The sequence below is a fragment of the Oryctolagus cuniculus genome, chromosome 8 (genome assembly GCF_964237555.1).
Source record: "Oryctolagus cuniculus chromosome 8, mOryCun1.1, whole genome shotgun sequence".
Taxonomy (NCBI): domain Eukaryota; kingdom Metazoa; phylum Chordata; class Mammalia; order Lagomorpha; family Leporidae; genus Oryctolagus; species Oryctolagus cuniculus.
This window is the reverse complement of record NC_091439.1, coordinates 98,008,005-98,032,742: the sequence shown is the minus strand read 5'-3', so window position 1 is coordinate 98,032,742 and position 24,738 is coordinate 98,008,005. Positions and strand designations below refer to the sequence as shown.

The following is a 24,738-nucleotide window of genomic DNA, read 5'->3' as shown; positions in this document are numbered from 1 at the left end:
TGGTGCTGCAGCGTAGTGGGTAAAGCTGCCGCCTGCAGTGCCAGCATCCTATAATGGCACTGGTTGGAGTCCTGTCTGCTCCACTTCCAATCCAGCTCTCTGCTACTGCCTGGGAAGGCAGGAGAAGATAGCCCAAGTGCTTGGGCCCCTGCACCCCATGTGGGAGGCCTGGAAGAAGCTCCTGGCTCCTGATCAGCCCAGCTCCGGCCATGGTGGCCAACTGGGGAGTGAACCAGCAGATGGAAGCCTTCCCCTCCCCTTCTCCCTGCCTCTCCTTCTCTCAGTGTATAACTCTAACTTTCAAATAAATCTTTAAAAAAAGAAAAAGACTTGGAGTTAAGTTCTTGCTGTATCATTACCCAGCTTTTTGAGTTTGAGCAAGCTACTAACATCTCCGATCTTATGGTTTTTTCTACATAAAATAGGATTGATGTCTGCCCAAGAATTAAAGAATAAAGAAGACAGTATACCTGGCATTTAGTATAGCTGCATATACAATAATGAGAATAACAACTTCCAACTATCACTATTATTACTTCTTCTCTGGGAATGTCAAATGAGGGACCACAGTTTAGAAAGCAAATGTGATTTCTATTCTTATATGGAGACCCACAAAAAGCTTTTCTGTTTTATAAAATGAATATGTAAGACCTCTATCGGAACTGAAACTAATGACACTATTTCAACATAAGAAGGTCGGTCTGATAATTTTATAGTTCCATTTAAATAATGAATTGGTTGAATACTGCATACCTTGTGAAATCCCACTTTTATACTTTCAATGGATAACTTGTAATACCTCATTAATGATGGATAATATACCTAAGTCTTCAAAATTATATATCCGGTTCAGATAATCTTTAAAAGATAGAAACAGATTTAATCAAATGGAAAAGGGCTGACCCCATGCTATGAATCGAATATATACAAATGAGAAACTAATCCAAAATAGAAATTCTCCAGATCCACACATTTCATTAGTCCTGGAACGTTATTATCTTTTGACTACCCAATATCACTATTATAGCATTATTTTACAATTTAAATTATATTATGTTCCTTCAAATTTATGGTTTTTTGCCATTAGATTTCAGAATCTTGCCTTTGATCATGTTTTGAGGAACTATAGAACAGTGGGTTCGGAGGAGTCCCTTGCACCAACAGAATCCAGGAGGAAACCTCACACACGGAGGGCTGAGGGCACAAAGTAAGTGCTCCCTCTGACCTCCTCTGGCTTTCCGTCTTCAGAGTCCAGAGGGACACCCAGAGGCTAGTGCTGGGGAGTAGGTCTAACCTGTCCTCTGCACATGCATTGACCCTGTCAACTGATAGCAGCGACACTTTGCAACTTCAGGGAAGGCTGCCATCCCTTTCTCTTGCCTCCATACTGACAGTCCAGTCACTACCAGCTTCAAGACCGTCAGAACAAACGTCATCATGTCTGCTTTCATTGTTCATGTTTCCAATCACCAGAACACAGGATTCTTGGGTCACACTTCATTCCTGAATTTTCTTCATTTTTTTTCCCTAAGGAAAATTAAGGAAGGGTGGGCGTTTGGTGTGGCAGTTAAGACACTGCTTGGGAAACCAACATCTAATATCACAGTGTGTGGGTTCAAATCTCACATCAGCTCTCAATTCCAGCTTCCTACAAATGCATGTGCTGGGAGGCAGCAGGGGATGGGTCAAGTACTCTGGTCTCTGCCACTCACACAGGAGACCTGGACTGACTTTCAGGATACTGGCTTCAGCCTGACCAGTCCTAAGAGTAAAGCAAGAGACTGCCTGTCTGTCTCCCTTCGCACTCCTTCCAAATGTCAAAAAGGAAGCAATAAGAAGATGACTTTAACACGTTTTACTACTATATCCACCCTTCTAGCCACCTATTTTCTCTTCCTTCTCTCTCATTACTGTGAATGAACTGTCCACACTCCTAGCTAAGGCTAACTCCTCTTCTACTTTGCAACTGATACCATCTCTGGCTTGCCTGAGAACACAGGTCCAGCTGACGTTCCCTGTCTATGTTTTTACCAAAGTTACTTCTCCGAAGATCTCTTCTCTTCACCTCCAAGACTCCTCTTGCCCTTATTCTTGTCAACATAACTTAGTCATTACTTAACCCAAGAGTCAATTCTCGATTTTTGTTCTGTTAAGCTTATCAGGGTATCAGCATCTAACACATGTGAACACTTACTCCTCCTGGACACAGTTTCTAAAACTGTGTACACACCTGACTTTCTCACATCTGACCGGGTACTTTCCTTCAAGTGGTATGCTAATTCTGTCTCAGTTCACCAACCTTTTCATGACGGAGAAAGTCAAGATTCAGACCCTGGACCTCATTTATTTTCTCTCTATATCAACTCTTTTTGTTGATGTCATCCAATCTCAAGGCTTTAAATACTGCCTCTAGGCTGATGACTCCCAAATTTAATCTCCAGCTAGGACTTAGCCTGTATGCTTCAAAGTTCCACTCAATGACTCCGCATGCATGTCTAAAAGGCATCAGAAGTGTAGCACACTCCACATCACTCTGAAATTGATCCTGCTTGCATGCCTTCAACAGTCTTTCCTAGTTAGAAACAGCTTCGGTATTCCAGTTGTTCAGGCCAAAAACCTCGGAGTCACCCCGTTGATACCCCTCTCTCACATACATGCTTGTATCCCATCATATCCAAGAACAAATCCTGTCCTCTCTTGTTTTGAAATACATGCAGAGTCCAACCACTTCTCAACATCTCTTCCACCCCTATTTTGACCAAACCACCATTACACTTTGTATAGATTATGGCAAAGCCTCCCAAGTAGTCTTCCTGTTTCTTTCTGTAAATTCTCAACACGATAGTCCTAGGAATACTAGGAAAACAGATCATTTCACTCTTTTGCTCTAAACTCTGCGATAACTCCCATATCTTTAAATTTAGTAGTCGATGTTTTTATGATGGCCTTCAAGGCCCTATAGGACTTGGCACCTTGTTAACTCTCTTACTTCACTTCCCTACACTACTGATCTTCTGAACACCTTGCTCTCTTATCACTTGGCAGGTGTGCTGCCACATGAGTTTTTGCACTCGCCTGGAATGCCCTTCCCCACATATCCACAGGACTCATCCTTACCTGCTTGAGCACAGACTTTGTTCATGTGCTCTCTTCTCAGGAAGCTTCCCCAGATCACCATATCCAAAAACGAAAGTCCATCCCTGACCTCTGTCTTCATTCCTGTTTTGCTTTTCTCTACAGCACTGTCACAATTTAACATATTACATATTGAACTTGTCCTTTCCATATTAGGATGGGAGCTTCTTGAAAGCAAAGGTTCTGGAGCCGGTGCTGTGGTGTAGCAGGTAAAGCTGCCACCTGCAGTGCCAACATCCCATGTGGGCGCCAGTTCGAGTCCCGGCTGCTCCTCTTCCAATCCAGCTCTATGCTATGGCCTGGGAAAGCAGAAGATGGCCCAAGTCCTTGGGCCCCTGTACCCACGTGGGAAACCTAGAAGAAGCTCCTGGCTCCTGGCTTCGGATTGAAGCAGCTCCAGCCATTGCAGTCAACTAGGGAGTGAAACAGAGCTCCTTCTCTCTCTGCGTAACTCTGACTTTCAAATAAATAAATATATCTTTTAAAAAAAGCAAAGTTTTCTTATTAGTTTTATTTTATTTTCTGCTACTTCATGCACCTAAGGGAAAACCATTTTAAAAAACTAGAAAATTCTGAGATGTTTAGGAAATAAACAACAATTATAGCACTGTTGTAGCAAAAATAATAACAGTTAATGTTTACTCTGTGGCAAGCACTATTCTAATGTCCTTATTTAAAGTCTCTCTCTCTTTACAAATAGTTAACTCATTTAATCATCACAATGGATGCACAAAAGAGGTAAAATTTGTGTCTATATTTTATACGTGAAGAACTTAAGGCCTAGCAAGATTAGCAATGGGGTTTGGAACATGGTACCCTGGAATCGGCAAGTTGGAATTTGAGAAAACAGCAAAAGCAGGAAGGTACCTCTCACCTTCCTTTGTTCCTTATCCTCTGAAGCAGACCATAAAACCTAGAGAGAGCTCTCTGACCTTCTGCCTGTGAGCAGGTCATTAAATCCAAGTGACCGTCCCAGATGCTCAGGTGAGAAGAACTCCCTCAGTACTCATTGGGGAAAAATGCCCTATTTCTGAAGACAAAAGCACAGAAAAGTATCTGAATAGAACTTGCTAAGTTTCCCTCAGATATTATCACGAGATTGTACTTTCATTGTCTAATCCTACTTCTCCACAACTATCAATTTCTTTATGAAATATCAAAAAAGACAGGTTTTCCTGTTTCTTTGGGTCTTCATTTCTGAAAGCTCACATAAAGCTTACATGAAATAAATGTGTAGTGTATAGCTTTTCTCTTGTTAATATGGCTTTTGTTATACAGGCCTCAGCCATGACTCGAGCAATGGGAAAGATAGTTCTTTTTTCTCACAATAAGAGACTCCATCAGAATCACACTGAGGATACAGGGGGAATCAAAATTTAAACCTGGAATTTATACTTAACTTCTCTACATTCTGCTTTTTCTACTGAAACTGGAAAATAAGCTCCTTGTTACAGGATTATAATAAGAATTGCAGATAATATATGCAAAGCATGTGGGCAAGAGCATAATATCTAACTGGCAGGTCAGTATATGGAAGCAATGATTATGCTGAAGTCGCTGAACCCACAGGGTAAAATTCTGTGCAATGCACTTGAAAACACCTTTCTAAAGGCAGTGCTATGTTACTCAGTCTCTCGACCTGTGTTCTGTTTAGCAGCACCATATTTAAGGAAGGCTTTCAAATTCACACAAATGGAAATTAGGGTTTTCTATCTAGTGAAATACTGGTTGGGGTTTTGTTTTTGTTATTGCTTTCTTCACTTAGCAGCTGTATTATGTAAGCCCTATCAATGGACACAGGATCTAACAATGGAGGCATACTAGCTTTCCAAGTCAAAAGGGGAAGGCTTTCCAAGCCACTCAATATTTGTTTTATTTCTCTGAGACTCTAACCTTCTCTTCATTTAAGTTTGCAGAACTCCAGTGTGAAGAAATCTTTAAACCCCAGGCCTGCTGACTGGCGTGAGTTCTGTTCTAGCACCACGGAGGAGCAAGCAATAAGGCTCCATACAGGGTTTCAAAATAAAGTAGGTAGATTGATATCCTCACTTGCTTTTCAGTGCCCCAAAATACCTTCACAGCATGTTTGACTGTGTGAGAGGTCTGCTGAATTTGTATTCTGGAAAACAAACAAAAGGTCAACACACGTATTTATAATGGAATTGGTATTTGCTAATCAAGGAGGGGAAATGTTTCTCCCTTTTTAGAAATTTCTTGAACTATTCTGCAGAGAGCCTGTGATCAGCTCAGAAAGCTCTCACTAGTTGCACTTTAATATTTTCTAAGACACTTAGGCCAAAAGGGGGTAAAACTGACAGTCTATGGACTTTACAGTTTCAATACCAAGATTAAGATGTAATATCAAAGTAACAAATTGTTCACATCCATTAAAGGGATGCAGAGTGGGGAGATCTACAGTATTAACTAGAGTAGAAATCATTTTAAAAAGAATACTGCTTTGAAAACAGATTGTGGCAGGCATTCTTAGACTGGTAAATATTCTGTAGTTGTAAACTGTGGGTGGAGCATGTCAGTTTCACAACTGACAATATGGGCTACCACCTTTGTCAGAGTAGAGATCAAGCCTTTATAGGATTCTACCTACAGCAAGAATGGATAAAATGGTCTTCCACATTCAAGCCACAATTCTGTAGTCTTAAAATGTACTACTCATGTTATCGTGGGTTAACTAGTTGGAGAAACATTTATTATCATGACTCTTAGAGATATCTAGAAAAATAAATTAGTGCCGAAAGCATCACTTAGAGAAGATAAAATCTGAGCTGCTCTAAAGGGCTCTGAGTGGTTGTTCAGGCTATGTTGTCTGATAGGATCGCTTCTCCAGAAGCCTTAACCTTCATATCAGGTGACTCCCCCATCACCAATCACGGCGGCTCTGGCGTCTGACAGAGTAATGGAATGCTGAGCCACATAGCTCCCGCACCCCATTCACTCCACTACTCAGACTGCTGCGGGCATGGCCTCATCTCTTTCTCAATCACTCGCACAGCCATTTAAAATTTCAGAGATTGTTTTGCATAGGATGTGGTTCTAATTTTCTGAGTCCTCACAAAACAGAATGGAAACCTCGTAATGTCATTAATCACATAATCCAAGCCACACTCCCACTCCCAGGACCATCTGATTACCTCCATGATTTATGTCACCCTGAAAAGCTTAATCACAGAAGTAGGCACTTCCCCACCTGGGATCAGACCTCTGTTCATCTATTTCTTCCTCAGATCTTACTCCCAGTAAATACTCTCCTCCACCACCTTACAAACAGTAAATATCCACTGGGTTAAACAGGGTTTTATTCTTTCTACTATTATTTCAGTTACTCTGCATTATACACACACTTGTGGGCTGAAAATTAGTTTTAGCTTTAGACATGAGTCCCTTGGCAATGGAACTTTCGATGAAGTGTTTAACAACATATTTCACTAGTGGAAAATGGATAAATAGGGAGCAAAGATAAAACAGTGACCTGAACAGCACCCAGCCAAGACGAAGCTAATAAAAGGATGAGTCTGAAAAACATATAAACTCAAATAAGTACAAGAAAAATAATATTCAGCTGTTTCTATTGTGTAAAATGTGAACTATGAGAGGTAAAGGGTGATAGAGAGAGCAAAGAAGTCCATGAAGAGATTACCAAGTGGGAACCAAAAATAAACCAGAAGAGTGGTTTGCTACAGGTCATGGCTGCAGCTAGCCTGTTACCCAGACATGGTGATTTTCTGCCAGATGAAAACATGATGAGTTGTCCCCCAATTAGCATGTTTGTTTACTAGTGGAGCAAAAATGCTTTGCTGCAGTAAATGATGGGCTAACCTCTGCAGCATGATAACTAAGTAAGTTTTTATTTGATAAAACTTGTTGATTGCCTTCATCCCATGGCTTTATTGAGATGTTTTGGGGAAAGGATGAACTAGTTATCAAATTTCTTAGAGTGATAAAAAATGTAAAAAAACAAACAAGAAAAAACTCGTGAGAACTTTTGTAAACAGCGATTTAAGTAGAGATTAAACAATAAATTTTTCTGTTACTATTATCCCATAGGGAGGCAGCTTAGTACAACTTCTAAAAGCATAGGCTTTGGCGGGGCCAGCATTCTGGTATAGAGGGTAAAGCTGGCAACAAAGGCATCCCAAATCTTAGCTGCTCCATTTCCAATCCAGCTCCCTGCTAATGGCCTGGGAAAAACAGCAGAAGATCACCCAAGTGCTTGAGTCCATGTACCCACGTGGGAGACCTGGATGAAGCTCCTGGCTCCTTGGCTTCAGCCTGGCCCAAACCCAACTATTGTGGTCATTCAGGGAGTAGACCAGCGGATAGATCTCTCTCTCTCTCCCCCTCTCCCTCTCCCTTATCCCCTCTTTCCTCCTTCCCCCACCATAACTCTGCCTTTCAAATAAATATCTCTTTTAAAAAAATGCAAGCATAGGCTTTGATGTCAAACTAACTTGTGTCTCAGTCACTGCTTTGTCATTCACTAGCTAGTACCTACTTGGGCATCTCTATTGGGCCTAAACATTCTCATCTGTAATGAGGATGACACCTGTGCCACAAGGTTATTTTGAAAGTTCAGAAATGATGTGGTGTGGGGCCGGCACTGTGGCATAGCAAGTAAAACCAACACCTGAAGTGCTGGCATCCCATATAGGTGCCGGTTCAAGTCCCAGCTGCTCCACTTCCAATCCAGCTCTCTGATATCGCTGGGAAAGCAGTAGAAGATGGCTCAAATCCTCGGGCCCCTGCACCCAAGTGGGAGATCCAGAAGAGGCTCCTGGCTCCTAGCTTCAGATCGGCACAGCTCTGGCTATTGTATCAATCTTGGGAGTGAACCAGCAGATGGAAGACCTGTCTCTGTTTCTGTCTCTCTCTCTCTCTCTCTCTCTCTCTCTCTCTGCCTCTGCCTCTCTGTAACTCTACCTTTCAAATAAATAAATAAATATTTTTTTAAAAAAATGATGTGGTACACACAAGGTAGCTGTCACATAAAGTGAATCATTCATTAATGGCAAAAAATGATATTGACAAAACCGTATTTTAAGAGGATCTGAGATTTCAGCCTAGAACCACCTGCGATAGGATTTTTCCTCTGGGCTACACATAGGGAAAAATTCAAAATGAAACCTGGGCAAGGTCTTGCTGTATAGGCATTCAAGTATGCACTGCTCAAAGTCACTACCCTCCCCAGGTCTTAGATTTTGACTAACTTACATGAACAGGTGGAAGTGGAAGTACTGATCCTGAGGCTTCCCACTGAGACCTGAGCAGAGGAAAAGAAACTGTTCATTGGAAATACGGGTCCATAAAGCCATACAAACATTTGTGATCTCTCTCTCTCTCTCTCTCTCTCTCTCTCTCTCTCTCATACACACACACACACACACACACACACGCACGCACGCACACACACACACACAAACTCATACATACCCAGATACATACCTGCGGCTTGACCCTAGCCATACCTAGTCTGCCCAGATGTCTCCTGATATTCAATGGAAAAAAACTAGATACAAGATCACGGGTGCTGGAGAGCAGATGGAAAGCTGTGAGTGAGTTCACTACCAGTGGCATGTCCCAGGCAGTGATGTGAACAGACAACAATGTGAGTTTGCACAGAGTCAACACTGCTGCCACACAAGGATCTTCAGCTGAACAATGATATCAGGAAAGCTTCCTCAGATGGTGAATCTTTGCTCATTCATACAAAGGTAATAAATGGGTGGACAGTAGCCCTACCACTGAGACTAAACTTAGAAATATGGCACAAAGAGTAAAGAAGATCATACCACAAGGAAGCTGATAAGCCGGCCATCAGGTTGCTAAACAGACCCAGCAAAGCAGAACAAAGCAGAACAACGGAATGCAAGGGGAAGGCAGAGCTAATAAACTGGAGGCAGGAGACAGGAGCAGAGACGGAATACTGGGGCCTCTGAAAAATGCTGTGCCCTGCTGTGCTTCCCTTCGCTGTGTTCCAGTCTCTGGGCAGACCCTTACTTCATCTGAATAAGGTCAAGTTCTTCAGACTGCAGGTGCTTCCAATTCTGCATCTGTACAAAGAAAATTACAATATGCCACTGGCCAGAGGGTTTGCGTACGTGTATGTTAAATCAATTAATAAATGTATTAAATACATATATTATAAACAAAAAATACACATTATATTCAAGAAATGCTGCTACCTTGGATTCTGTTATTATTAATTTAAAAATAGCTTATTGGCAGGTTCTCAAAGCTATGGATTTCTCTGCACCAAATCCAGAGCAGGGAGAAGTCCTAGCTCACTTCCCTGATATGAGAATTCAGTAAAAGCACTGCCCATCCTTTCCAAACTTACATGTCTTAGGGGGTCTTCAAGCAGAAACAGGGCAGTGGAAAGGACAGGACCCAACAGACAGCCTGGCGGCTCAAAGAAAACCCTTTGTTCTTTGTCATCTTCTCCACTTGCCAAGTCAGCAGGCAAAGGGTAGTATCCAAACCACAAAGCCAGTCATCCAGGAATGTAGCCAGGTGCACAAAAGTGAGCAAATGGTATGTAATTAATCACGCACAGTTTTGCAGAGTTGAGTATGGTGTTATGAACTGCCAAAATGCCTGCCAATGAAGTAATAATATACCAGAATGAATTAAGGAAAGTGTCTATAGGACCTAACATTTTCATTAAAACACAACACAAAATTTTGTCCCTAAGTTCTGCTGCCGGGACACAGCATGTTCTAGTGATATCATGATAAAAAAAATATTAAAAAGAAATAAACATCTTTGTTAAGAAGCAAATAGGCTAGCATTAGTACATCCCAGACTCAACTTAAAATAGTATTTCTTACTTCCCATTTAGGTCTGAATCTAGCATAAAATGTCGAGAAGCCTCTAGAACTTCTCCAAGCCAAAATAAACCTAAAAGTAGAAGTGTAAGTTTATAATTAATAAAATAGCTTAACAGGACAAATGTGATGCACATCAGAGCAAACACCCCATGGCATCAGGAATAATGATGAAGCACCACATCTTTGACTGGGGTGCTATAGCAGCTGTTGGAGCAGCATGGTGCATCGAGACAAGCCACAGAGAAACTGTTGACGTACAGTCACCAGGCCCACTGTGCACTGAGCAGTGTGGCAGGCACTTCGGATAGCACCTTTAATGACTATTCAAATGAAGATGCAGTGATTAATGAGATCCTTTCTCATTTTTTAAGTACCAAATATAGAGCCAACCCCACATAAATTCCTTTACCTTGCAGATTGAGCAACAATTTCTCATTACAACACACTCCCATAAATCATGCAGGACTGCAGGACAGAAACAGGCTGGCTCTACATTTAATTCTGTGTGTGTGTGTGTGTGTGTGTGTGTGAGAGAGAGAGAGAGAGAGAGAGAGAAAATGTGTGTGTGTGTGAGAGAGAGAGAGAGAAGAAGGAAGGAGGGAGGAAGGAGGGAGGAAGGAGGGAGGAAGGAGGGAGGAAGGAGGGAGGAAGGGAGGGAGGGAGGGAGGATGGACAACTACCTCATTAACTCTTTGTAAGCAAAAGTGTCATAAGTGGCTAATTTTTTTTTCAGAAATAAATGCAGTATCCATAGGCTAACATAGTATTGAGCACAGAATACTTGTTCAATACTTACACATGTATAACAAAAGGAGAAAAAGGATAAACAGGGAAGAGAAAAGTAGAGAAGAAAAGGAAACTGTTAGAAATCACTCTGGCTCACTTAAAGTCCAGCTCTGTGTATGATTCCCATGAACAGAAGCAAAAACTGAGTGGAAGCAAAGAGGAGGATGGGACAAAGTATGTGTGGGGGGGGGGGGTGTCACTATGTCCCTAAGTCTATATATAGAAAACACTTGAAACTTGTATAACAAATAAAATTTGAAAACACAATTCAAACAGGTGACTAAAATTAAAAAAAGAAAGAAAAGAAAAGCATATGGTTCCCTCCTGGTCAATAGCAGACCAGGTACCCTAACTAGGAAATGTTTGCAACGCTATCACTATCTATTATAAACTATCTGACTTTTTTCTAACAGCCTCTCGCCAATTTGATGTGGCATCAGAGAGCAAGACACCTGATGTCAATTCTGATTATTTGTATTAGGTATTCATATTGAGTTCAAATAAAAAAATAATTTTCATATCTTCAATAGATTTCTTTTTTTCTCCTTTTTTTCATTTAGTAAATAAAATTTCCAAAGTACAGTTTATGGATTACAATGGCTTCCCCCCTATAATTTCCCTCCCAATCACACCCCTCCCATCTCGCATTCCCTCTCCCATTCCATTCACATCAAGATTCATTATCAATTCTCTTTATATACAGAAGATCGATTTAGTATATATTAAGTAAAGATTTCATCAGTTTGCACCTACACAGAAACACAGAGTATAAAATACTGTTTCAGTACTAGTTATAGCATCACTTCACATTGGACAACACATTAAGGACAGATCCCACATGAGAAATAAGTACACAGTGACTCCTGTTGTTGACTTAACAATTTGACACTCTTGTTTATGGTGTCAGTGATCTCCCTAGGCTCTAGTCATGAGTTGCCAAGGCTAGGAAAGCCTTTTGAGTTCACCGACTGCGGTCTTATTCCAACAGGGTCATAGTCAAAGTGGAAGTTCTCTCCTCCCTTCAGAGAAAGGTACCTCCTTCTTTGATGGCACCGTTCTTTCCACTGGGATCTCACTCAGAGAGATCTTTCATTTAGGTCATCTTTTTTTTTTTTTTCATTGCCAGAGTGTCTTGGCTTTCCATGCCTAAAATACTCTCATGGGCTTTTCAGCTGGATCTGAATGCCTTAAGGGCTGATTCTGAAGCCAGAGTGCTATTTAGGACATCTGCCATTCTATGAGTCTGCTGTGTATCCTGCTTCCCATGATGGAACGTTCTCTTCCTTTTTGATTCTATCAGTATTAGCAGACACTAGTCTTGTTTGTGTGATCCCTTTGACTCTTAGACCTATCAGTGTGATCAATTGTGAACTGAAATTGATCACTTGCACTAGTGAGATGGTATTGGTACATGCCACCTTGATGGGATTGTATTGGAATCTCCTGGCACGTTTCTAACTCCACCATTTGGGGCAAGTCCGATTGAGCATGTCCCAAATTGTACATCTCTTCCCTCTCTTATTCCCACTCATATTTCTATCACTTTTCCAATTATAATTTAGGAAAATTTTCTAAAGGCACTAACTTGAGCTTCTTGAACAGGAAACTTTTCTGTATTTCAATGAGGTACTTTACAACTTGCTTGTACCCTTCTCAACTTTACTGTTCACTACTAACCATAGTGTCATTCCCATAAGTATGGCTCTTAAATGTGTTGAACCTTTAGCGTGACTGATATGGGTTACAGAGTAGTAGACTAAAATGGATATAGAAAAAAAAATGAGTGTCACAAGTAATTTGCCTCCATTATTCTAATGGCTTTTAAAACAATGAAATTATTTTTGATCATATATTGAAAGTTTGCATAGTGTAGAAGTCATTTGATTTTCATATACTCTATATTTTAACATTTAACAATATGACAGTCTCAAAATGGCATATTGTCAAGGCAAAAATCACTTTAGAGATTCTGAAGTACTAAACTAAGTGTAGGGTAGACCATATACAATTATCTTTGGAATTACAGGGCAATGTTGGATCTCAAGGACTTAGATGACAATACCGTGACCATATGACACATATAATTGTCACATTACTTTTTTTAAAGTGTAAACTTTTCATGAAATATATTTCACTCATATTAAAAAGTTTATAATTGCAGCTAAATTAATTAAAAAGTAACATCGTGTAATCTAATCCCTTTGCATTTAGCTGTCCTCCATGACTCAAATCCTTTTAGTTTTAGATATTTATCTATCCTTTTGATATGAGACTTACCAAAATACCTCACTTTTCTTGAGCTTATGAGAAATGGAACTTCCCCAGGGTCTTTATAAACCAAGAAAATAAATTCTTCTATGAAACAGGACCAAGCAGTACAAGGAAACTCAATAAAGGAAAGGTCCAGATATAGAATAATAGAAAATAAGCAAGGGGTAGGGATAGATTTTAGCCTAGCAGTTAAGAGTCTCACATTCCATGTCAGAGTGTCTGGATTCAGTACCTGGCTCTGATCCCTGACTCCCAGTAATTGTGTTCCTGCTACCCACCTAGGAGACCTGAATTGAGTTTCTGATCCAGTCCCCATCACTGCAAGCATTTAAAGAGTAGAACCGCATGGGAGTGCACTAGCTTGTTTGCACACTCACTCACTATCTGCCCCTCAAATGAATAAATCAAGTTTTAAAATAAGGTAGGAATAAGAATAAGAATGTGAAAGGCTGAATTTGAAAATAGTAAGGTTAACATAGGGGGATACTGATACATTTTAAAATATATACACAGGAGTGAATTCAAAAACAACAAAAGAAATTAAAAATATGGAAGTGAAAACTTCTCACCCTAAACCCTATACATCACAACATTTGCAATGGATCTGTCTATCCTTAGGACTTCCTCACACCAACCACAGTACATACATTTTTTTTTTATTTTTTTTTTTTTATTTTTGACAGGCAGAGTGGACAGTGAGAGAGAGAGACAGAGAGAGAAAGGTCTTCCTTTGCCGTTGGTTCACCCTCCAATGGCCGCCGCTGCAGCCGGCGCACCGCGCTGATCCGATGGCAGGAGCCAGGAGCCAGGTGCTTTTCCTGGTCTCCCATGGGGTGCAGGGCCCAAGCACCTGGGCCATCCTCCACTGCACTCCCTGGCCATAGCAGAGAGCTGGCCTGGAAGAGGGGCAACCGGGACAGAATCCGGCGCCCCAACCGGGACTAGAACCTGGTGTGCCGGCGCCGCAAGGTGGAGGATTAGCCTATTGAGCCACGGCGCCGGCTCACAGTACATACATTTAAAAAGCTAGAATATCTGATCTTTGGAAAGCTGAAGACCAGCCAATCTTTTTTTTACCTAAAATTCCTATACTTTTTTACATAGAAATCTTTTATTTAATAAACACAAACCATGCATTTTATATATACAAATTTAGGAACATAGTGATTCTTCCCACCCTACCCTCCCTCCTACCCACACTTCCACCCTTCTTCCTTATCCCTCTCCTATTCCCATTCTTATTTTTTGCCAAGATCTATTTTTAATTAACTTTATACTTATAAGATTAACCATACACTAAGTAAAGAATTCCACAAACAGTATGAAAAGAAAAAACACAAACTGTTCCTCAATAGTCAAGACAGGGCTCTTCAAAATCATCACATCTCAACAAATTTATTTTCTCTGAATAAATTCTGCCTGGCTATAGATTCATATACTGACTCTTCTCTATTCTGCACCTCTCTTCCTAACACTTTTGGTGCCTTGTGTGAAGAGGAGAGTGAAAAATCCAGCTTTGGGGTGAGAGCTGAGATTCCCTTCCCCCTTCTTCTGAACTCTATCTCCCTTTCTAATTTCATTTCTGACTTGGCTTCTCATGGGCGGGGAGAGGGTGCAACTTCCAGGATTCTCCTGGCTGTCCTCCTTGGAGTGATCCAGATGGGCCCAGAAGACACTCCTCCAATAACCTGTCATATGAATCAAGAACAGCCTTAGTCACTTTCTCACCCGGACTTGCGCTCTCTCATCTTCCAAACAAATACACAGCCAGAGCCCTCTGCCAGACCTCATCACTTCATACAACATTGGATCTCATTCTCTACCCATCGGATTGGTAAGAGAGGCCTTTGTCACCTCAAGTGTGCTGGAGCGATGCTAGTGACTGGTTCATCCCCCTTTTAGGGCCTGGGGTGTTCAGTCGGTTTCCCTTGCTTAGTGCAGGGACCCCAGTCTAAGCTCCAAATTTCTCACTCTCTCCTCTTAGGAAGACTCAAAACTTCGTTTCTTGGTTGGGGTAATCCTTTCCCAGGGGACACCCTGTGAAAAGAACCCCCTTCCCTCAGGCCATATTTTGCCTAATCCATGAGTTCCAAATTTTTGCATTTCACCTGACTCCCCTGTGGCCTGCTTCTTAAAAAGCTTGCACAAGCTAGGCCTAAAGGGAGAGATAAAGTAGAAGCAATGAATTAATCTCTCTTCTAAAATTTGGCCTCTCAGAATCAGCCCTTAAGCCATTCAGATCCAGCTGAAAAGCCCATGAGAGTATTTCAGGCATGGAAAGCCAAGACACTCTGGAAAAAAAAAAAAAAAAAGATGACCTAAATGAAAGATCTCTGCGAGTGAGATCCCAGTAGAAAGAACAGGTCATCAAAGAAGGAAGTACCTTTCTCTGAAAGGAGGAGAGAACTTCCACTTTGACTATGACGTTATCTAAATATGATCAGAGTCGGTGAACTCAAAAGGTTTCCATAGCCTTGGCAACTCATGACAAGAGCCTAGGGTGATTACTGATGCCATAAACAAGAGTGTCAATTTGTTAAGTCAACAACAGGAGTTACTGTGCACTTACTCCTCATGTAGGATCTCTGTCCTTAATGTGCTGTACATTGTGATTTAATGCTATAACTAGTACTCAAACAGTATTGTTCACTTTGTGTTTCTATGTGGGTGCAAACTGTTGAAATCTTAATATATACTAAACTGATCTTCTGTATATAAAGAAAATTGAAAATGAATCTTGATGTGAATGGAAGGGGAGAGGGAGTGGGAAAGGGGAGGGTTGCCAGTGGGAGGGACGTTATGGGGGGGAAGCCATTGTAATCCATAAGCTGTACTTTGGAAATTTATATTCATTAAATAAAAGTTAAAAAAAAAATAAAATTTGGCCTCAATATGAATTAGACAATGGCTCAAAATGGCCAGAATTCAGCACCTTTGATCTTCAAATTCCCTGCGACCTTAGTAGTTTTACACAGAGAAAAGACAAATGGTCAGAGATCTCTTACTTCCAAGCTTTCTTCCTCCTTTAGGGTCAATTTTCCTCACTCCAAGTTCGAATAGAGGAAAGAAAGCTTGGATCCTTCCCTTAAACTTCTCTCTCTCTCTCTGCACCTGAGGAGCCAGCACCTCAGGTACACGCCCCTTGGCTCACTCCATCCTTCTCTCTTTCTTCCCCTCCTCCTCTTCCAACCCACCAGCAGCAGCAGGGACAGTTGTCCCCGTTCCACCCTCTTCTCCCCCAAAGTCTCTGTACCCAGTTCTCCCCAAGGAAGAAAACACTCACGGTAAGCCTTCTGCCCCCTCATTGTTCCCTCCCTCATCTCATCCCCATGTGTGACCCTGACCCTGCTGACGATGTCCCCCACCCTACCTCCCATCCCAAGGAATTCCAGAGTCTCAGCCTCCAGACTCCTCTCTGTGGGGAGCAACTGGGAGCAACTCGGACTAGACTAAGTTACTGGAATTAAGACTTATTCTATGCATCTGCTCTCCCACAATATGGCGCTGGGAGAGGAGGAAACAGCTTCTACGCAGCTGCCTCTTGCCAACTTGAGTGATGACCTCCAGGAGCTGATCCTGCTCCTGATTGGAGGAGAGCAGCGTATCGGCGTGTGGGCAGCCGAGTTGGGATTGGCGGAGGAGGACTATAAAGGAGGAGAGAGACGGCATGCACCAGGAACATCTAAGGGGAACATCTATCTGAAGGAACACCTGTGCAGCCCCCGAGAGAGCCGGCCGGTGGTGTGCCGCTCCCCCACGGAAGTGGGGAAGGTGGCAGGGGGAACCGCCCTTCCACGGAGGTGGAAGGGTCGGTAGCCAACCCGGGAAGAACCAACAGCAAACCCGGGAAGGGCCGAGCAGACAAAAGAACAACGCAGGGTCCTGTGTCGTTCCTCCACGAAGACAGGGAGCGACATAATGGTGCCGTGACTCGGATAGGAAACCTAGGAGGGAAGAAACGGGAAGAAGCCGGAAAATATCGGAGAGAGAGACTAGCAAACAGCCTAGGGAAAAGCTGGACGAAAAAGGTGCCGGAAGAAGCTATTGAAAGCCTAGGCATAGACTCAGATACGGACTACGGGGGGAAGCTGGGAGAAATCTCTAAGGTCGAAAGCGAAAGTGAAAGCTAGAACAAACAGACTCGGATACGGACTGTGGGGAGAAGCCAGGAGAAATGAGGGAGGAATATTGTTGGAAGAAAACTTAGGGAAACATACCGGGTAGAGAAAAATGTTAGGGAAATTGAAGCCGCGGGGGGCAGGCCGAGGCGGAGATGTAAGCCAGTTTGGAATTCTTTAAGTCAGCCCGGGGGGCAAAAGGCGAAAATCTGGAACCAGAGGCAGAGACGTGGGCCGCCAGGTTGGAATCCGTCAGATTAGCCCGGGGAGCAAAAGACGGGAAGGCAAACCATAAGGCGGAAACGTAAGCTATAGGTTGAATTCGCCAGGTTAGCCCGGGGAACTTAGATTGAATGCTAGTGGCGGAAACGTAAGCTACGCTGTGTGATTCGCGGAAGCCGCCGCATGCAGAGAGAGCATGGGGCATGAATAGATAGGGAACGTGGGGCTAGTGCGAGGCCGTGGTGTGGGCGCGAAGGGGCGCGGAGACCGCGGAGTGCGCGCGCGAAGCCGGGAAGCCACGCAGATGAGAGAAGCGCGGGCTGAAGCGGCTCAGAGCCGGGAAGCCGCCGCCGCGGGGCGAGGCGCCAAGAAGCAGCCTCGGGGCGGGCGCCGGGAAGCTGCAGGGATAAGAGAAACAGACATTTAGAAGTAAAATGAGAGAAATAGGAATGCTGGTAGATAGAAGTAAAATAGGAGAGATAGGAATGCCCGGAGATAGAGAAATAGAGAAAGGCCTCCCCACAACACAGCAATGAGAGAGCTTGGATTCGGTCTGCCTGATTAGGACGATGAGCACCTGTGGGCAGCTAGCAGCTTATGCGCCGCAGGTCACCGAAGACAGGCACGAATTAACATCAATAAGTCTCCCCACAATACCGCAATGAGAAGGCTTGGATTCGGTCTGCCTGATTAGTAAGGCGGTAAGCACCAGCAGGCAGCTCGACCAGAGTATGAGCTGCAGGTCACCGAAGATAGGCACGAATCAACACCAATAAGTCTCCCCACAATACGGCAATGAGAAGGCTTGGATTCAGTTTGCCTAATAGGGCTTGTAAGCACCTGCATGCAGTTCTAGCAGAGCAGAGCATGCGCTGCAGGGCACCGAACTCAGGCACGCATCAGCGCCTAAAAACCTCCTCACAACATGGCGAAGAGAGGACCCGGATTCGGTTCGCCTGATTGATAGGACTTGTAAGCACCTGTGGGCAACTCTAGCAAGCAGAGCAAAGTGTGTGCCGCGGGGCACTGAAGACAGGCGCCTATCAACGCCAAAAATAAAAAGAAAGGGGGATCTGTGGGGAGCAACTGGGAGCAACTCGGACTAGACTAAGTTACTGGAATTAAGACTTATTCTATGCATCTGCTCTCCCACAATATGGTGCTGGGAGAGGAGAAAACAGCTTCTACGCAGCTGCCTCTTGCCAACTTGAGTGATGACCTCCAGGAGCTGATCCTGCTCCTGATTGGAGGAGAGCAGCGTATCGGCGTGTGGGCAGCCGAGTTGGGATTGGCGGAGGAGGACTATAAAGGAGGAGAGAGACGGCATGCACCAGGAACATCTAAGGGGAACATCTATCTGAAGGAACACCTGTGCAGCCCCCCAGAGAGCCGGCCGGTGGTGTGCCGCTCCCCCACGGAAGTGGGGAAGGTGGCAGGGGGAACCGCCCTTCCACGGAGGTGGAAGGGTCGGTAGCCAACCCGGGAAGAACCAACAGCAAACCCGGGAAGGGCCGAGCAGACAAAAGAACAACGCAGGGTCCTGTGTCGTTCCTCCACGAAGACGGGGAGCGACACTCTCTGACCGACCCACTTAATCCACATCAGATCCCAGCCCACCTCCTCCCATTTTCCTACCCCCTCCCTCCCTACCTCCTCCCCTGACCCTAACTCATCTTCATACATGCCCCTGGACTATGCAACCCAAACCCCAACCCCCCTTGAGGGAAGTGGCTGGAGTAGAAGGTCCAGTTAGGGTCTATGTGCCTTTCTCTCTGTCGAACCTTAGTCAGACTGAGGAACGTCTAGGCTTGTTCTCAGAGAAGCCCTCCAAATATCGTAAGGGATTTCTCTGCCTGCCTGAGTCCTATAGCTTAACTTGGAATGATCTGTATTTAGTCCTGTCCTCTACCCTAACTCCTGATGAATTTGAACATATCTGGCATGCTGCTGAGTAGCATGCAAATGAGATGCACCACCAGGCCCCAGATAGACCCCCAGAGGCTGCTTGGGCTGTCCCCAGAGCCAACCCTAACCTGGAATGGATTTACCAACCTGGGACCCGGGACTACAGGCCTGAGACCACGTGATCTAATGCCTGCTGGTGACCATGGATAAGAACAGCCATAAACAGGTTAATAATGAGAAGCTCCAAGAGGTCCCCCAAGAACTCAATAAAAACCCTGCTGTATTTATGTCCTGCATTACAGAGGCAATGACAAAGTATACTAACACCATGATCCCAATTCTCCAGAGGGGTGCCTATTTTTAAATTCTCACTTTATGTCTCAGTCAGCTCCAGATATCCATCACAATCTCCAAAAATTACAAGATGGTCCACGAACCCTCCAGAGGGACCTCATGGATAGGGCTTTTTGTGTTGTTAACAATATAGGTTAGTGATTAAGGACTCAGAAGGAAACAGATAGAAAACTAAAGTTCAAGATGCTTGCTTCTGTAATCCACCAAGACCCCAACGGCAAGCTAAGTCCCACCCCTCAGGGGCCCTGTTATCAATGCACCAATGCTGGGCACTGGGCCAAGGCCTGCTCCAACCTGAAGCCCACCTTAGTTCAAGGCTCTAGCCCTCCTGGGGCCTGTATCAAGCATGGCAATACTGGACATTGGGCTAGGAGCTGCCCTAACCCAAGGCCTCCCCCTGCCTTGTGTCACCTCCCTCTTAGGAAGGGACCTTCTCCGCCACTTGGGGACATCCACCTCCATTTCTACCGGGGATAAAACACAAACATTTATACTTCACATTATGGACCTTCCTTTCCCCACCTCTCCAGCCCAGACTCCCTCCCTTCCCTTGGTTAATCCTGTAGTATGGGATGCCTCCCATCCAGTAAACACCATCCACCATATCCCCATTTGCATTTCTCTAAAGGACCCTACAAAAACTATTGCTGTTCTCCAATATCCTTTAAGACCAGAAGGCCATAGAGGTCTAAAACCTATTATAGACCACCTCCTCTGAGCTAACATACTCATTCCTATTCACTCCCCCCATAACACACCTATACTCCAGTTTAAAAACCAGATGGTTCTTATCACTTAGTACAGGACCTCGGATGTATTAATGCCACTGTCCATCCCGTATACCCAGTTGTGCCAAACCTCTACACTCTCCTCTCCTGAATACCCTTTATGAATTCTTTCTTTTCTGTTCTGGATCTAAAGGATGCCTTCCTCACAATTTCTCTTGACACAGCTTCCCAACCACTCTGCCTTGACCTGGTCTGACCCCGATACTTGGCTTCCTCAACAGCTCACCTAGACTGTGTTACTCCAACATTTCCAGAAAAGCAGGCACCTTTTTGGGCAGGCATTCCAGGCAGATCCAGCCTCTACTAACCTTTCACTCAGTACCCTTCTTCAATATGTTGATCTACTCTGTAGCCCCTCCCAAGAGACCTGTCTCTAACATACCACTAGCCTCTCTAACTTTCTAGATGAGAAAGGTTATAGTGTATCTCCAAAGAAAGCTCAGCTAATTTCCACATCTGTCACCTTCTTGGGACTTCTAGTGATGCCACTCATGCAACTTCTCCAGCCTGAAGACAGGCAATACATTCTCTTCCTTTCCCATGTACTAACCGAGACCTCCTCTCTTTCTTGGGTACTTTTGCATCTGAATTTCAAACTTTTCTCTTATTGCTAAACCTACAAAGGTACCAAAGGCAATCTAGATGAGCCCTTGCAAGAGACTTCCTTCCTAGTACCCCCATTCCAAACCCTAAAAAAGGCTCTTCTACAAGCACCTGCTCTGAGCCTTCCCAACCCACTGAAACCGTTCCATCTCTATATCCATAGTTCTAAGGGGCAGGTACTCAGTCTCCTGGCCCTAAAGGCTGAAGAGTCTATTACACCAGTGGCCTATTTCTCCAAACAATTAGATTGGGCTTATCAATGCCCCAGTGCCTAAGGGCCCTGGCCATGGCAGCCCTTCCCATATCTGAGGCCCAAAAGCTCACCCTTTATCAACCCTTACAAATCTGATCCTCTCAGGGGTTGCAAGACCTCCTCAGCCACCAGGCTTTTCAAACTGTATCGCCACCTTGCATCCAAGTTCTTCACTCTACCCTTCTCCAGCCCACCATTACTTTTCCTTGCTGTTCTCTCAACCCAGCTACTCTCCTCCCCACCACCCTCTCTGATCCCCTCAAATCCCATTCTTGTCCTGACTGCCTTGATTTTTCCTTGACTACATTTCACCACCTCACAGACATTACTATTTCAAAAGCCCCAGATGGGTTCATAGATGGTAGTGCTTCTAAAACTCCCCCTTTTCCTTCTGGATGCACAATAATTGAGGGGCATCGTGATGGTATCTCCTCCTCTTCCCCGCATAGGGTCATAGAGGCTCGGCCCCTACCTCAAGGCACTACCTCCCAACAGGTCGAACTGTCAGCCTTGATTTGAGCTTTCACCTTAGCAAAGGAAAGACAGTCAATACATACACAGATTCCTGATATGCCTATAATATCATTCATTCCAACGCCCAGATATGGCAAGAAAGGGGCTTTCTGACAGCCCAAGGGACCCTATAATAAATGGGAAACTGATGGCAATAATATAGTTTGCCTATAATAAATGGCAAACTTGATGCTGCCCTGCTGCCAACAAAAGCCATTATTATTCACTGCAAAGGACACCGAAAAAGTAAACAATACCTATCTGAAGCTAACAACAAGGCTGATCTGACAGCTAGAGCAGCAGCTCCTGGGGAGGCCATCCCATCTTTTCTCTTTAACTTAGCTCCTATATATTCAGACTTAGAAATGTCTCAGTTCCAATAACACAGGGCATCTACAAAGGACTCATGGTGGTTTTTAGATGAAAAGCTAATACTCCCCTCTTCTCTCCAAGTTACCTTTCTAAAAAGCTCCATTCTCTATCACTCAAACTCTCTTCTTCACTTCCTGAGATCACACATACAGTATCTCCTCTTATATGAGAAACTCTGCATAACGTATCGCAGAAACGTGGCATCTGTCAAACAGCTAACCCCAACTCTAATATCAGGCCACCCCCATTCCCCACTCACCAGGCCCATGGATCACTCCCAGGAGAGGACTGGCAGATTGACTTCACCCATATGCCACCAGTTAGGCGAACATGTTACATTCTGGTGATGGAGGACACCTTTTCCAGGTGGGTGGAAGTTTTCCCTACTACTAACAAATGAGCTTCCACCGTTTCCACTATACTGTTAAATGATATTATCCTAAGATTTGGACTATCTGCTTCCATTCAGTCAGTCAGTCAATGGACTGAGTTTACCTCTCAAATTACTCAAATGGTATCTGCCTCTCTTCATATCTCATGGCATTTTCATATACCCGATTGTACCCTCTTTAGGAAATGTGGAATGAAGGAATGGAATTTTGAAACAGACTCTAACTAAATTCTCCAGCCAGGTCCACTTAGACTGGGCAAAGTGCCTTCCTTTAGCTCTGTTAAGAATTAGATCTCTTCCCCCAGAAGCTGTTAATGCTTAGCCATTTGAAATTCTCTACAGAAGGCCTCTTCTTTCACCTCGCTTCCCTCTCCTACAGAATTCTGAAGCTATTTCTCCTCTCACTTTCCCTCTTCTTACTGAAATGCGCTCTCACTTATGGACCTATGCAGACACACACTTCCCATACCACACTCTCTGCCTCCCAACTATATTCCTACCTTTCAACCTGGTGACTGGATTTATCTAAAACAAAATGAAGCTGTTTTAAAGCCAAAGTGGAGCAGGCCCTAGCAGGTGATATTGACTACCCCCACTGCTGTCAAACTCAAAGGGCACACCCCGGGGGTACATGTTACTTCACCAAAACTAGTAACATCTCCCTAATATACGTCTACCTCCGCAGGACCCACCTCTCTCAGGTTGACGCGCTAACGAGATACATTCACAAGGTAACTGCTTCACTTTGGCCTCATTTCTGCCATGGGCAATGACTCTAGTATCTCCTTTTATCTTCATAATCATAGTGCTCCTATTTCTGCCATGTATAATTAACTTATTCCAAAGGTTCCTGCAGGAAGGAATAATGGCTATATCTCAAGCTATCTCGCAAGAGCAACATAAGACTGCTCTTCTTCAATCAATCCAGTCTCCAATATAGGCCCCTCCTCAGGTCCTCACTCTATGTCTACCCCACCCCGTATCAGCAGGAAGTAGCCAAAGAGACATCAGTGCCCCGTCTCCTTATCTATACTCAGTGTCAAGATTGATGGAGCAAAGACCTAAGACTCAGTCATTCTTGCTTATTGCCCAAAAGATAGAAAAACACTGGAATATATTCCTTGCCCTTGAATCTCAATTGGGTATCACACCCTACTGCCTTCACACTCTACCCCCACGTTCTTTCCCAGGTTCCCAAGCAGCCCCCTCACCCGCCCCTGCACAGGAACCTGAAAGATCAGTTCTAGAAATTTACCTCCACCTGATGCCACATACCCCCAACCCCATCCCTACCCTCCTAAAGCATAAAAAGGCTTGGCCCCTGGGAATCAGGGCCTTTTGCCACATGTCCCATCAATGTGCATGCCGACAGTTGGTCACCCACCTCTAAAAATTTATTTTCTCTGAATAAATTTGGTTGGCTATAGATTCACACACTGCCTCCTCTCTGTTCTGTGTCTTTTTTCCTAACAGTTGCACCACTTGATGTTATAACATTTGGAATGTTTCTTCTCTTACATGAACTGTAATGGATCTGGATGCTCTTAGTATCTGCAGATAGGATCAGCTCACCAACCTATTTATAAGTTATTTCACTATCTCACCTTAATGACCTCAACATCACTTCAGTCTCACATTTCATAAGCACACGTCTGTATCTGCATCACCTGGATCATTTTGTCCTCTGAAATGCAGGATTCACTGATTTCACTTTCTGAACAGCCTCCTACCATACAAGTTTGTTCACATCATTCCCCACCTTATCATTCATTCTCCACCTTAATCATCCATCAACCTCATCAGAATCCCAAAATACTGACCTTTCTACTTTATCTGTTTTTATCATAATGACTATTGATCTCTTGGTCTTGTTCCTTGGTGATTCTAAACTTAATGATTTAGCACCGTTTTTTTTTTTTCAGAATTCTCAGTGTCTTTGCTTCACCTTCCTTTCCTTGCCTACATATACCCACTGCTACAAAATACAAATCTTACTTCAGATGAACAAAAATGCATGCTTCCTCTGCAACTTCATCTACAACCTAGTAGACTGATCCAACCTTCATCCCATAACCAGGCAGGCTGATTCAACTATAAATTTTATTCACCAATATCAACAGGATAATCCTACACTCTCTGAAAATACTCAGTTCTTGACTCTCCTCATTATCCTCAGTATGACTCA

General features: G+C 43.7%; 1 long non-coding RNA gene across 44 annotated transcripts in view; it reads right to left on the bottom strand.

The window, feature by feature from the left end:
- Nucleotides 1-24,738, bottom strand: part of LOC103350790 (uncharacterized) — a 772,648-nt gene that overhangs the window by 582,728 nt on the left and 165,182 nt on the right. For 37 of the 44 annotated variants that reach the window (XR_011378460.1, XR_011378458.1, XR_011378410.1 and 34 more), the window contains 3 exons: nt 9,488-9,744; nt 8,940-9,200; nt 8,362-8,410 (listed from right to left, as the gene is read on the bottom strand). The exons of 3 other annotated variants lie outside the window; for them this stretch is intronic. This is a non-coding gene — a long non-coding RNA (uncharacterized lncRNA). The remainder of the gene's footprint in view (nt 1-8,361; nt 8,411-8,939; nt 9,201-9,487; nt 9,745-24,738) is intronic. 4 more of the 44 variants (XR_011378442.1, XR_011378417.1, XR_011378448.1 and 1 more) reach the window with 2 other exon arrangements.